This window comes from Dermacentor andersoni, chromosome 4 (assembly GCF_023375885.2).
Source record: "Dermacentor andersoni chromosome 4, qqDerAnde1_hic_scaffold, whole genome shotgun sequence".
Lineage (NCBI taxonomy): Eukaryota > Metazoa > Arthropoda > Arachnida > Ixodida > Ixodidae > Dermacentor > Dermacentor andersoni.
The window spans coordinates 24,780,314-24,793,737 of NC_092817.1; positions in this window are offsets into that span (position 1 = coordinate 24,780,314).

The following is a 13,424-nucleotide window of genomic DNA, read 5'->3' on the forward strand; positions in this document are numbered from 1 at the left end:
GGCAGAAGAAACAAATATCTGCCGCGTTGCACACTTATTATTCCGTGGTAAATCAGAAAAGCTGGTTATCTGCCGTCGTCGGAAATGTTGTTTAGGTTGGTGCAAAGTTATCATTTTAGAGGCCGTGAGCGTGGCTCGGTGGTTTTATAAAATAAATATGGCTGGAAGTTATTCAGTTATGTTCAAGTTTTCTTCCCATTTGCACAGTGTGGATGTGATACGATAGTCACAAACTTCGCGGCTGCACGAACCACGGTGCGAAACCCCGAGAGAAATCGAGGAAGTGAAATGAAATATTTCTTACTCTATTTCCCGGTACATAAATAGAAAATAGTCAGCAGTACAAGACACAGACACACATTGTCGATGAATCTGCTAGATAAATATTTCAGGATTTCATTAAGGAATAATAATAGAAAAAGTCAGTGGTTGACATAGCGTTACTAAGAACACAATTTATGAAGGTACACGAAAGCTCACTGACAGTGCACTTCATTGAGATTTCTATGGATGTGTCAATGATTTAATAAAGGAGGAATAAAACATTATTCAGCTTTCCTTTTGGAATGTTCTCTCGGGAGAAATATTGTTGTAATCAAGTATATTAACGCAACATCTTATTTTTCGACGCATGATTGAAATCGGTACAGACTTCGGAAAACAGTATTGGCCAAGTGGTGCTTTGACGCATGTTATGTGTCCATACCGGACTTTATAGGTTGAAGTGTCAGTATGTCCATATCGTTTGCTCTAATAGCATTATTATAATACAATTTATCTTGAAAGCATAAAAATCGCACACAGTGATAAGATTGAATGATGATGGAAATTATGATGATGATTGGGAAAAAGATTTTTCGGTGAGTGCTTATTAGGATATGTTCGCAACATGACTTAATATGCCGCTCCCTTTCAGGTTAATGTCAATTCTTAAACCCAACTATTTGACGGAAGCAATTGTTCGAATACAACGGGCTCTAATACAGTAGGTATGTAGAGATCAGTGTTTTTTATTGTCATAGATATGGCTCAAGAAAATTTTCAATAAATTTTATCACCTTGGTTACACCGAGATAGAAGCAGCACAAATCCTCCGGACGCCGGGAGGCGAGTGTCTCGCGGGGGACCAGGCGGCGCACGCCGCGGCTCGAGATCATGCACGCCGGACCATCTCGGACACGCAGAGAACACGGGCCAACGACTATGACGAGGATGATGATCGGATATCGAAGATGTACTCGGATATCTTGGCGCACTACAGGAAGCAGAGGCGTCGCTACCCGCCCGCGCATAAGACGATGAGTAGGCAACAAGCGGTAACCTGGAGAAGACTCCAGGCTGGAACCTACCCGCATGGAACACTGCTGCACGCCATGTATCTGGACACCTACGGGCGAGACTGCAAGTTCTGCCCGCCGGACACGCCCAACACATTGCGCCATATGGTGCTGGGGGGCAGGAATAACCGAGAAGTACCACCGTCATCATCATCCCCAGGCGATAACATGCAGAAAGAAGCGGATTCAGAGGAAGAATTGGAAGACAAGTGGGAGGCTCTGCTGGTGACGCAAGACCCTGACAACCAGCTACGGTTAGTGAACAGGGCTCGGGCGGCGGCAGCGAGCCATGGTTACTTGGACTAAGGAGGCCACCCACCCTTGGGCTCAATATGCCTGGTCTAACAATAAAGTTTATTTCTTTCTCTCTCTTGGTTCACGCCCATTCACAACTGTTATAAATCAATAAAATTCGTTGTTAACAAAAATATAAACCGAATAATGCATGTGCAAGCGCCGAGAACGTTAGGACCCTATAAAGGCATTTCGAATAGAATATTCACTGACAACTTCAAAAGATCTACAAGATTTCATGCATCAATCTTGACCCTTTTATCTGGCGTCCAAAGTCAATTCACAGAATAATGTCCTATTTTCATATTGTTTTTTTTTCCACGTTGAAATAATCACACGAACGGTGACAGACAATACCATTGCTGTAGTGTTGCGTAAGTTTAAGACTTCAATACTGTGAGCGCTGCCTCGAATGCTCCTCAAATGCACATATCAGAAATTGTTCATGTACAGGAAATGATCCGGAGGTGTGAGATAAGTCATTAGCTGGCATCTTCACGTTTTACTTTAGTGTATGGGACGAAAACAGACTTCTCCCTTTCCCGCTCTCCGCGCATAACTCGGCGTTTACAGAGCATTCTCTGGAATTCCAATGAGGTAATTTCGTGATGGAAGCCGTCGTCGCCGACGCATGCCGTCTCCGCGGCGCCATCCATGGCTTCGCTGCTGGGCTCCGTTTCCCTCGTTCGTTGCCTCATCTCGTTCGTGCGTTCTAGAAAAATTGAAGCGCTGTTCGCGGTTTCTCTTCCTCTCCCTCGGTCTCCTCTCTGGCGGAGGAGACTCGGCGCCTCTGCATAGCCTCATCAATGTTAGAGCTGTTTTAAGCGAGTGAGGGACCGCAGGTTGATGCGCAGGCGGCGTCAGTGGCTTGCGCACTAGCACGCGCATGCCGACGCATCGTGAAGACGAGACCTGCAGATATATAGAAAAGCACGTCGCACTTGCCGCGCAGCACTAGCCACTTGTAGCTCCGATTCGCTGCCTTGGTCTTGCAGAATGGAGAATTGCGCTTTTTCTCCGATCGTAACTATGTCGACGATATTATTCAGCGTCATTACTCTATATTGTTTGCGACTGACGCCTATGACTTGCCCGTTCGTATATTTTATTCTTTCTATGTTGTTTCTTTTTTTTTTAAATAATACACACCCTTCCCCCTTTTTGTCGCGTCAACAATGTATCTGCCGTGGGCTGTGCTCTCATGGTGTCACAGAAGCGTCAGACGTAAACAATTATGGCACGATTGCTGGAGAAAATGCTGACAGCGTCATTCTTTTGAAATTTTTGTTTCATAATTTTCATTCCTGCATCTCTCCAAGCAATCTGTTCGTTTTATATAGCACGTGCGGAGCCCATGCTCTGGGCCACTCAAGAAAGAGAAAATACAACATGCGAGGAGTGGGCCAAAGAGTGTCCCGACTTCAGGCGCTATGGCAAGGCGCTGTGTTGACGCATAAATCCTTATTTGCGGTGGGCGAGGAGAATGAAGAACAACGCACTCTACAGGGGGACTGGCGCTGCGAGGCACGAGCGACTGATCGCGTCTGCGTGGATGGCAACGTCTGTGCTGCGCTGTGCTATACGTATAAAACCTTGCACATCCCTGTTCGTTCTGTTGGTGTTAAGAGGCTTTCTTGTGTGTTCTGTTCTCGTGTGTGTGTGTTTTGAGACGTCATTTCCTGCTGGATCAATGCGTAAACACGCTTGGTCTGCTTTCAGAAACCCTCCTCACTCTGGCCTTTAACAAGTCGAATGTGTATCTGACGTTAGGTTGGCTGGCGCATATAGAGGGCCTACAGCTATGAACCCCGATAACTATTTGAGTCAAAATAAATGAGAGGCTAAAGTGCACAACTATCTCTACCTGAAAAGCGTGGAGACAGAATGTACGGAGGAAGAGGTAGAGAAAGTTGGCAACCAAATACAGGGTAATTGAAAGTGTAAATAGCCAACAGGGAGTCATAAGGAAGTGGGGGAGAGAAACCGAGACAGTGAGTTGGGTGCAAAGAACGGAAACAAAAAAGCCCATGCAAATTTAGAAGAAGGAGAACAAACAAATTAGATGGGAAAATATATACGATAACACGAAGGGAAGCACCTAGCTATATGATGTTCGAGCTGCTTACGTAAGGATAAAATCATACCTGAAGAAATATTTGCGACTTAATGAGGCATGTATATGCTGCAGCAAAAATCCGGAGACCACTCAGCACATCCTAATGGAATGTGAAGGGATTCACCCAGTGAGGTCACGCACACCTTCCAGAAGCAGTTGTTTTTAAAGTGCAGGTAAGCACCAACCGGTCAGCAGTTGATGTAAGCAGACACATTGACACGACAGGACCCGTTACAGGCGTAGGTAACGGTACAAGGTAGAGAGGTTCTGAAGAAGAGAAAATAAGATTAAAGAGATGTATACAAAAATGCTAGAATGGAAGACATGCACAACCTATACCTGAGTAACTCAAGTAGGCTAGATGACTATTTGTCACCGCCCCGTTTCAAATGGAATGCCAGTAGGTCATCATCATCATCAGTATGGTCTCCGAAACGAGAAGCAAGGCGCGCTGGTGCTTGGAAACGCTGCGAATTGTTCCCTGGCTTGTGTCGCTCACTCAGTGGCACATACTCAGTGACCCAAGTTGGCGAGAGATTCACTGAAGAGCGACGCATACCCAGTGCATTCATGGCGGAGCTCGCTAAAGCGTTGGTGTGAAAGGCGCTCATTGAAAAGGGGCACCTACCCAGTGCAATTGTGGCGCAGCCTGCTGAAGCGTCAGGTTGCTGTCCTTGAGGAGCACTCATGACATGGGCTCGATTCCGCAAAGCATCGAAGAAATTTAAGGGATCTTTCTTGTGATTGTAGGGCGGCCCATTCCCAGTGGCACACACCTAGTTACCCAAGTTGGCGTGAAGGACATTCATTGAAGAGCGGCACACACATACTGGCACATACCTAGAGCTCCAAGTCGGCGTCACTGAGTTTCTTCGAATAGCGGTGCTTGTACAGTATCGCGTCCGCGGTGGCAGTGTGCACATTGCCACGCACGCACGCACGCACGCACGCACGCACGCACGCACGCACGCACGCACGCACGCACGCACGCACGCACGCACGCACGCACGCACGCACGCACGCACGCACAGAATGCTGACGCATTAAAGAAATGTAGGCTAAAAAGGCGGGTGCTTTGTTCGTTTATTACTCGCTTATTACTAGAGTGTAACGTGGTGCGAGAGGGATAAGAAATAAACTTTACGAGAAAGAGGACGAGCTATGGAAAATGCGCCTTATAGATAAAATAAATTTAGCGGCGGATGAGGCTTCGAGCAGCGGATGTCCTACTTTCTTGCAAGCCCCGCCTTCCAGTTTATGCAAATGCAGTCGCCTAGAATTAGGCAGAGTGAGATATGTGTTATTGGTTTTCCCAGAAGGAGAAACTCGTTTGCATAAGAGAGCCGCCGGCACCGTGCCCACGCACTCGAACGCCAAGGAAGCGCCGACTCGGTGCATGACTTGACTCCCTCAAGGTTGCCAAACTGGTCGCCTCCGGCTGCGTAACGATGACGGTGAAATGTTGACACGAGTGCTGCGCTCGTATTTGTAGCACACGCTGAGAACCTAGAAGCCCACATCCTGTTGAGTGACAAGGTCCCGTCATCCGATTCGCAAGCCTGGCCAAAAAGTATGTTGGCACAACGTGGACTACCAGGGCATCAGCAGCTTTAATATAGCGATACGGTTGCGCGCAGGTGTTAAGGTGAGCTTTCGGTTCATTGAAGAAAGGATAAACGTGCACTGAAGAAAAATAAGTTAAGAGAATCGGGCAACATGTTTCTTTGTTTTTTTTTATACCACACTGTTTGCCATAGAGCAAATTATTCCTAAATAAATGCATGGATGCCTCCTTTGTGAAGAAGCAGCATAAGTGGCCCGTGGAACTTGTTGTCCATAGTTAACTGTTCGTAGTCTGTCGGCTGGTCAGCCCGTATCATAGCATATCTAAGGATTTTCGCTCTTGTGGTCTTTGTACCTGGACACATCCACACCAGATGGTGAGCATCTCCTGCGGACATGGGGGGAGGGGTAAGGGGGGAAGACAGAGCATACAAGGCGCTCTTTATGCTTTTCAGGTTCTGGGCCAATTTTGACCAATCCGACGTAATCGGCACGACGTGAATTGAGAAGAAAGCCAACCAGCCAACCATCGCGCGGCTTGAAATCATACTCGACAACAATGAAGAAACCCAAAAGGTGGTTCTTTCGAGTCGCTGAAAACGGGATGCTGGCATTGAGGCCTAGCTGTGCTTGAGAGATTGGACGAAGGGAACAGATAGAAGCTGGCGACGGGGCGTGAATGCGTAGGTTTTAGTAAGAAGTCGAGCGAGTGGAAACACTCATCACTCTCACGCGACACCGGCGCTAAGCTGTTTCCAGCCTCAAAAGTAACATGAGTACGCCAGTTTAGGATGAAGGTATAAGCGTATACCGCATGGCTCACTGCACATGTCATGAGGCTTTCGAGCGAAACATCGGCACAAACGTGCAACATCTTTTTAACTTCCCACTGGACATATGAAACCACAAGGACCCGATGACTGTTTGACTTACTTTTCAGCGAACGCCGTGCAGCATCGACGCGTTGTCCGTCTTCTCGCTGCTTCGTCGACCCCGTATCGGGGCGCTTCCGGATTCGATCTCGGCACGGAAACAGCACGACGATCAAGAATGGTTTTTGCGGTGCAAGCCGCTTCTGTTTCACTGCGTTACGACGCCAAGACGCTCGGTGAAGACCGTTTATCAAAGCCGGGAAAAAAGAACAATGAATAGATCGTAAACATGCTGGCTCACTTAAAATACATCTGTGCGTCACAGCTCCGAGAGATAGCAATGGCAACACAGATATAAAAGACGAAACTTCAAGCCTTCTCTTTCTAGAAAAATGAATATACTGGCTGGAATATTGTATTGTTATACTATTGTATTGGAGCAATGTTATATTCTCAATGTGTTAGTACTTTTGTCGTTTTTTGCAAGATTATAAGTCGTCATTATTACTTCGTAATCGAAGCATGTACTGTAATAATGCTTATCGTAATAATAATAATAATAATAATAATAATAATAATAATAATAATAATAATAATAATAATAATAATAATAATAATAATAATAATAATAAATCTTATATTATTATTATAACCACACTTAACCTTACAGCGATCTCCAATTGCCCTGCAAGTTTCCTAATGTCCTCACACTACACTAATCGCTTGCCACCCTCAAGTTCCCTTTTCTTCTCTTCATAAATACTCCGTTTATCTAATATATATGCCACCGATTACTTACTCTTCGCACTACATGACCTGGCCAACACCACTGTTTCCTCTCAAGCGCAACTATAGAATGCCAAATCATTTTTCTGATTAGAATCACAGCCATATTTTTTCTCCTAATCTACACCCTCATCTTTTCTCTTAACGTTGCGGCTATCATATTCCGTTGCACCGTTTGTTGAGCCATACTTTAAGCTTCTTCTGGAGTTTCTTTGTTGTCCTGTAAGATCTAGCTTCATAACTTTATACTGGTAGAGTAGTACAGATTAACAGATTATATACGTTACACTGCTCTGAGTAGTTTAAGCTAGGTATCCTCACGTAACACCACGGTTCCTTGTAACATCACGGCTGCCTCGAGCATTAGTCACCTGTAATTACGCGCTCGCAGCCTCAGGTAGCTTATATATATATATATATACAAAGAACAGCGTACCTCGTAGTGTTCTCCCATCCAGTAATCACTTTCTCTAGATTTCGTGACTGCTAGGTCAGTGAGGCAGGTTAGGAAACGGCACCAAACTGAATCCTTTACAAAATTACTCATTGTGTTCACAATTGTTTTATACCTCCAAATTTACCAACCCTATGCAACAGATTGTCCTTGACTTCTCATTTCAAACGCATGGTTGGAATACTTCAACACCGCTTTGTATTAGCCCCAAAAAACAAAAAAAGAAATGTTGCGTAAACTTTATCTTTGTAGGTCACAAGAGTGGTCTTAAAAGGTAACCTTTAAAGTAACATAAAAATAGAAACCAATGAAATGGTCAAACTTAAACTAGAAGAAAGTGTTTTGAAATCAGCAATTGTGCTACGCCAACAAGCGGAGAGTGCAGAAGGGCATTAGCCAGCTCGGTGGCTATCGAGGTTCACGACACCGCGATAGAGACTGGCTCTTAGCTTTCCTCGAAGCTACCGCCCTCCTGAAGCATACGCACACTGTGTTCTTTTGTCCAAGCCGAAGCCACTCCGCAGAAATACGCGGCCCTCCAAACGCCGCTTGTCGGTTCCATACCTCAGGTGTATATCGTTGGAGGAGTTGTTACTTACTCATGCATCGGACGAACCGGAGTACAGCAAATTTCACCACGCCACCGATAACGCAATGCGAATTTAAGTATATAAATATGCCCACTTGCAGTGACACTGTGATTACAGTCACCAAGCAGTGCACAGTGACGTTCAAGTCAAGGCAAATCCTGAGCATTGCTTTTTAATAAGCATTCTTCCGGTTGTATGATTGGGGTTGCAATCTGATCTGAATGGTTTAGTGTCCGTGGAACTGCTTACTGCCGTCATTGCCTTGATGCTGCCGAGCCCTTCTTTTTAAATATATCGCTAAGTCACCACTGATTATTCGAAAGTGCCAGTGATATGGTGAAATGCACTCATATACCTACTTTATCCTCTCTCTATTTGTGGTAAATAACTCTGTTTTATTTCTGTATAAGTTCTCAAGAGAATTTCTCGTTGATGCCCCACAATGCCTTCGCGAGTTTACAAGGGCAGAAGCTTCGACGAGGGGCTAATTAATGAGAGCCTTATAAAAAAGAAATGCAGTGTGTTGCTGCTTCCGCTTCTTGTCCCGTTGTGTGTTCCACATGCATGGTGTTGATATTCCTGAGCTAACAGCCGCATCCTAAAATCTTGATTCTTATTCTCTTATTTTGGCTTGGTTCTTGCATGCAGATGGCAGTAAGAAAAAGCAGCGACCGTGACACAAAGTATGTGAGGTATTATTTTTTTCCGTTACCGCAGCAAATAGACTAAAGCAAGGGGAGAAAGGTGCAACAAGGATTATTATTATTATTAGGTATGAAAACATACAAACACACAAAATCAGCAGGGAGGGAGCAAGCTGACAACTGCCACCGAGAGGGGCACAACGCCTGCCCACTCTTTCGGGAGCAGAGAATGAAAAGAGAAGAGGAGAAGAAGATAGGAAACAAAGAAATAGGAAAGATAATACGAAATAAACAAATGACAGAGACACGGACAAAAGAAAGTAGGAACACGGATCGCGCGGGGAGCAGATATCTGCAAATACGAAGACCGAACTCTCAAAGAAATCCATTTGGGAAGTCGATCATTCAAGCCCAGAAGAACGATTTATTTTCTTCTGGCAGGGGCAGTTCCGAGGAACGAACAGCTCCCGATAACAGCGGCTGCATAGAAAGCAGCTGCTTTTCTTTTGTTGTCTGATTCCTGTCGGTTTTAATGACGTTTTCTGGAAGTGCTGGGCTAAAAAAAAGGAGCGCACCTGGCTGTGTACTGGAACGAAAGCAGAAGGAAAGAGTTTCAGAGAGAAACTGATTACCTCTCATATGCAGTTCCAGAGAAAAGCGGCAAAGTTTCGTGAGAAGGTACAGGCTGAAGAAAAAGTTGGAGTTTATTCTGAGATTATTGAAAACAACGAACTGAGCGATGTGCCTTTGAATGTTCAAGCACTTGAAAGTGTCTTGAGCGAAGAACGTAGACAAAAAGAAGAGTACAATGTAAGCGATGCGAAGACAGAAATTTACTTTGCTTTACTGACGTAGAAACACGGCAAACGGACAACAAGGACATAGTGCAAGCGATAATGGTTGTGCTGGATTTATTTAAAAGGAAACGCGCATGTAATAGACTACCAAACGCCATAAGAAACAAACGAAGCCCAGAATCGCTCATCTGTTCGTCAGTACTTTTGAGTGAAAGCTTACGCGCCATTAAATGGGCGTAATAAAGCGCCCGTTCACGTGACTTGTTTTGACCACAAGACGTATGCCGGTTGACGGTTGACGTACACTGTACCAGTTCGTGATGGGATCTACCTATTGAGTTGGCACGTGGTACTTTGAATGCTGAAAGTGTTGGCTCCAAGGAGAACTTATCTATACAGTTTGCTACAAAAATAACTGAAGGGAACTCTTGTGCTTATGGCTAGGGGAACTGCAAACAATGCGGTTGCGTCATCATGCGAATGATAGATACTTCATGAATTTGCCTGAACTTTGACTTTGAACGGCTTTGTGACATCGAGGATTCAGGACTTTAAGCAATACGTTGCGCTATAAGTACAACAATTCTCAATTATTATGCACCTGCCCACAGCTTTATTGCATTTTGCATTCAAATAATTACGGCTGCTTCGATATTTAGGTCAATAAGGACAAACAAAACGTAGTAAATAAAGCCAAAAGAAAGTCTAAAGCCTCAAACATGAAGATAAGACAAAAAAGTGTCCTGACGATCATTCTCGTGATAGCTTAGGATCGCAGCGCCGCAGTTTCCGTTCCCATGTTCAGCATGCAACTTTATGCTCTCAGCTGCACATAGGTTGACTTGAAAGTCTATGCAATCGAAAGGTGATTTGAAGTTGCCCTTCGGTCTGCTGCAAGATTGCGATGCCTACTACTCTAGGCAGGCACGAAGAAGATATTTGTTGCTAAGGTGGATGAGAAACCAAGTGGTTGTAAGGTGTCATCGAAAATAGAGGTGGAAGCGCGGAATGATGTCTGCGTGGCAAGAAACAATGTCTTTTGGTACTTTCATGTCGATGTTAGAAGTCTTATTGCGATAGCAATTATATGGACACTCCAGGCGGATTTCCGTCGTCGTCATCGCCGAGATGTTCCGTATCAAGTCCAAGTGCGGCAACATCGCGGCCACGCGCGTTACGCTGTATGTGCCAGCGAAATCTTGCCAGGGTGAGCCGGTAGGTACGGTGACTTGATGCGGTGGTGTCTTCTTGCGCTCGCAAGAGAGGAAAGCTGGGGTGGTGTGTGGAGCATTCTCATGCGCTCAAATGAGTGAATGGGGGAGGAGGCAGATTAGTGCGGATCTCCTACTCCAGCTGCGGCGCCTGCGCGCATACTATCTTGGAGACAATCTGCGCTTGGTTCGAAGGCTAGCCAGCCAGATACAGCTGATGACTTCGTGAGCGTTTTGTACTCGCACGCCTAGTTTGTGTTGAAACGAGACGCACCACGAAGGGGAATTCGCTCGCCGCTGCTGCCGCTGTTCATCACGCCAACGTTCTGTCAGCCAGTGTCCGCGGTCATCGAGTGAGATGTCTTCGTGTTTGCCTGTTAATTAACGTGTTAATTAACGTGCCTGTTAACGTGCTTGTTAATTTGGTTAATAAGGGAACGTTGACAGCAGTTTACGCAGTTGATCAAATGGCTATACACCTTACTTCGTATAGCTCTCTGAAAATTTTCTATCGCAATCAATGCTTCGCCTTTCAGGCGAAACTGTGAATTTTTTTTTGGTTTTAAATTAGGGCTCATATTCCTTTGCTGAGCTCGATGTGACGGATTTGATCGCGACCACAGTGGCTGAATTTCAATGGGGACGAAATCCTAAGACGTCTGTGTACTTAGATTTAGGTGCACGAGAGAGAACCAGAGGAGGTAAAAATTAATCTGGAGTCCCATGCTATATGACGTGCCTCATAATCAGATCGTGGTTTAGACACTTAAAACCGAAGAAGGGAATTAATACTTTACTGTGCGTACCTTTCTGTTGGAAGTACATGTATTAAGAATTAGGATACATGGCATATACACAGAAAGAAACTGTAGGACATGCGTGATATCCAAATAAAGGTGTGTAAACGCAGTGGCTACGCCACTGATGAAGCTATCCAAAACGTTTTGGGAAAGACTCGCTGCACGAAGTTGAAAGGCTTCGGGAGTTAAAGTATTCACGCTCGCTTATTCAATTTTGGCTAGGCTACAGAACAACGTCGGAAGAAGACGAGCCAGAGCCTTGGCCCTTCTTCGCAAGGTCGAAGAGAACTCTGCAGAGAACGGTTTTGTCGACGCCGCACGCTACGGAGATAGTCTAAGATACACGGCCGTCTCGGTTGACCACGCGGGAATAATCATCAACGCGGCTTCGGTCGAATGCGCCTACTCAGGGGCGGTCGAACAAGTTGCCATAGCCATAACGTTACTTGACGGACAACGTCCAAACGCTTTTAGCGACTCCCGAGCTGCCGTCCGAGCCTTCTGCATCGGCTCCATCGCCAAGCCCATTGTATTCTCAAGGGCAGAGGGATCACCCCCCATATGCTAACGTGGTTTCCAGCACACATAGGGTCCTTTGAAGAGGGGCTCACCAACCTAAATGAGCTGGCCCTCTCCAAGGCACGAGGTCTCACGTTCCCTGCCCATGGAGAATCCCCCCAGCCGACGACCCCCTGCAATAGAGATTCTCCCACCACGTATAACGAGGTCACGCAACACCTTTACCTTAGTAGGAGGGTCTATCCGCCCCCACACAAGGAACTGACCAAAGCGCAAATAATCACCCTCAGACTTTTGCAGACGGGGATATACCCCAACCCATTTTTATTACACTCGATCTATCCAGAAACGTAACTATAGCATTACCTGCTCTCAGTGCGGCGATTAAGCCAACTTAGAACATATGCTCTGGCGATGCCCCTCGTTACGAGGCACAGATCAAGCACACCAGTAAAGATGGCATATCTCACTGTGAAGCCCCGACTAAGGGACCAAATCTGGGCCCTCCAGAGAGCTCACGATGCCGCGGGCAGGCTCGGCCTGCCCGTCCTAACGTGGGAACGGTCCGGTGCGTGATAATCGCATATCTCAGGACTGTCAATAAAGTTTTTCCATCCATCCATTCTATTACAGGGTGCTGATGAATTTAGTCAAAAGCTTCTGCGATGAAATGAATATCCGGAAGCAGTAACACGGCAAGTTGGGTGAGTTGGTTTGCGTTCATAACTGTACAGAAAAAAAAAAAGAAGAGAGGGGGGGGGGCGAGGATAAGAAAGAAGACTGGATGAGTTCGATATCGAGTCCTCGTGCTCCCTTACGCACTCTGTATGTTCGTTATGTTTATACCGATATACGGGAGACGGTGGAGGACGAAGAAGAAACAAAAGAGAAATGAATTAGGACACTGGAGAGGAGTGCAGACAATATTTTGGCAGGTCCCACATAGTGCGGTAAATGCGAATGTAATTAGAAGGGTGTACCCTCTCGACGTTGAAAGTTATTGAATTTCGCCCATCTTTGGACTATAATTATTTGAAGATGTGAGCCATTGAGTTACGTTGGCGCATTGCAATGAACTCTAGTATTTCTGGATATATGTTTCAAGGAAAGAATAGAGATGCTAATGCAAGCAGCAAGGGAACAGTGTTATATGTTCTCTTTCTTTTTAGTTTCTTCTAGCTGATTCAACTGTGCTCCAACATTAACACTACTACGATGCAGATTCTGTCTAGACCACTATACAGATGTGGCAAACAGATGAAGGATGGCACAAGTATGCCATTTCGTTAGAATTGAATTGAATTCTGGGATTTTTACTTGCCAAAACCATGATTTGATTATGAGGCACGCCGTAGTGGAGGATTTAGGATTAATTTTGACCACCAGGGAATCTTTAACGTGGCCCCAATGCACGGGACACGAGCATTTTTACATTTCGCCC